Here is a 2,501-nt window from a genome sequence, read left to right on the forward strand (position 1 = left end):
ATAGGTGCAGTATAGTAATAGTTGATAACATGTTAAAAATAAGTGAGCAGAAGAAAATTAGAGAAAGAATATTTAGAAAGAAGTCCTTACAGACAATATGTTATTAACTTTAACTTTTTTTAAAAAAAAAGAACTGTGAAAACTCTATATATAATAAAAAAAAGTTACTCAAGAATAAAATTTAATTCACAAAATAAAGATCAATTAGTTGGGTGAATTTGTGAATAAATATATAGGCTCAAGCTTCAAAGAAATTTCTTAGCTCTTGCCCTCCCGTTTTCCACTTTCGGATAACATTGTTTATTGAAAGAAACAGTGCCAATATAGCTGGCAAGCAAGCCATATATTCGAAAATTTTAATAGCGGCGAGTTGATAGTTAATCGCATGGTCGTTGATAAACTATTCAGCCCACCAAAGTTGAATAATCACGAGGAATGTTGCTTGTCCCTTTACAATGTGTTTGGTTGAGGAGGGAAGGAATTTGGAGTTATCAGAGAATCCGAGAAGGAAAAAGGCAAATGATACGACACAAGGCTGAAACAGGCAAAGGCAATGCTAATATTAACGCACCGTCAGCTTTTGTTATTTTAAATAACCAATATGATATTTTAAAGAAAATTTTTTTAAATAGGTCTCATACATAAAACGTTTTTGACAATAAATCTTTTCATAATTTTAACTATTTTTAATCAAAAGAATTAAAATTTAGATAAAATTACCTTTAATGAAATCGATCAATTTATTTAGCTTTACGTCTCAACCTGAAACCTATTAACAGGTCAAGTATATTTAGGTCTACGTCTCAAACCCACTCATATTCTTTGAGCTTTTTTCGCTAAATTATTCATCTCTGGAGTATTCTTTATAAGAAAGAAAAACGTTTAAGCATTTTGAGTATTTTGGAGTAATTTTTGATACACGAAAAAAACCTTTAAACGTTTTGAGTATTTTTAAGCATTTTGGAGTGATTTTTTTATATATGAAGAAAACCCTTTGAATATTTTGAACATTCTTTGTCAAGTAGGTATATTCGTTAATTATGTTGTTAAATGAAATATGGTGTATCGTTTGAAATTGTTAATCTTATTAAATAAAATTAAGTAGTTTTGATGATTTTTGGGCATTACGTGACTAGTTTTTAGGCATTACGTGACTGACTTTGGACATTGCGTGACTGGTTGATATGACATTGCGTGACTAGTTGATGGGCATTGTGTGACTTGCTAGTAATGTCAAACCCTGTTCTATAAAATAATTACGACGTCGTTTACATGCTCAATAGAATGGTTACATATTTAAGAAGTTTGAGAAATCGTTAAAAGACGATATTACCCATAATGGTATCATTAAGTCGATTAAGCCTCAACTAGTTTAAATAGGAATTTTAAGGTGAAATTAAGAGTGTCACAGTTCAGGGATGACTCAAAATGGTAATTCGGAGTTCGATGATCAATTTGGAGTCAAATCGAAATTTTCACTATTCAATGGTAAAATGGTCATTTGCCACTTGGAGACAAAATGAGAATTTTTAGAAAAGATTTTTTTGATCCATTTGACTTATTGGAGTATGATTTGAGTATTGGAGTATGATTTGAAGTTTTGAAGTGAAAAATTTTAATTTCGGTATAATTTGGAGTATAGGGGCGAAATGGTAATTTTGCCATCTCAGGGGCAAATCGGTAAATTTTCACCTCGACATTTGTCCAGACCAAGGGATTTTATTCATCATGGAAATGGATAAACATGAGAAATGTGTGGTGGAGAATTAAAGAATTAAAAGTTAAATATTTAAAATTTGAACCAATAAGGAAATGCCATGTGTCATGTTTTTATTATTTTATTATTTCTTTATAAAAAGGAAAAAAATCAGCCCATTTCTCCCTTAGTGATCAGCCAAATCAGAAGAGAAGAGAAACCAAGGAAGAACAAGCCCTAGGTGGAAAAAATCAAAGAGAAAGTGTTGGAATTCAATGATTTGATCAAGCAAAGGTAAAATTTCTTTGATTTTGCTAATGATTTACCTTACCCATGCATTTTCCCTTAATTTCCATGGTTAAGTTACATGTTTTCATGATGAATTCATGGCTAGTCAAAATGGGTATGGAGAGAGAATGATCTTAGATTGGTTTGATTTTTAGGTATGTTAATGTTTTTAGGTGATTAATGATGTGTAGCATGAAAACAAGTGAAGAAAACCACCAAAGGTTTGGTGCCCATCAATAGCCGTCTCTAAGTGAATAAAGAGGAAGAATGTGATGTTATTCTAGGTGATTTGACTAAGAAATAATAGTTTTTGGTGTAGGAATTAATGAATTATGGAGAGAAAATTAAGTAGGAAAAATCACGGAGTTAGTGTACCATTGTTGGCCGAAAGTTCCAAGAAGAAAAGTGAAGATAAATTTTGCCTAATTGTGTGTTAATTAGTTGTGCTTGGTGAATTGAGGGATTGGAAAAGAAATGGAGCAAGTTGGAGTGAAATTGGACGCATTGGCCAATTTAT

The sequence above is a fragment of the Theobroma cacao genome, chromosome 4 (genome assembly GCF_000208745.1).
Source record: "Theobroma cacao cultivar B97-61/B2 chromosome 4, Criollo_cocoa_genome_V2, whole genome shotgun sequence".
Taxonomy (NCBI): domain Eukaryota; kingdom Viridiplantae; phylum Streptophyta; class Magnoliopsida; order Malvales; family Malvaceae; genus Theobroma; species Theobroma cacao.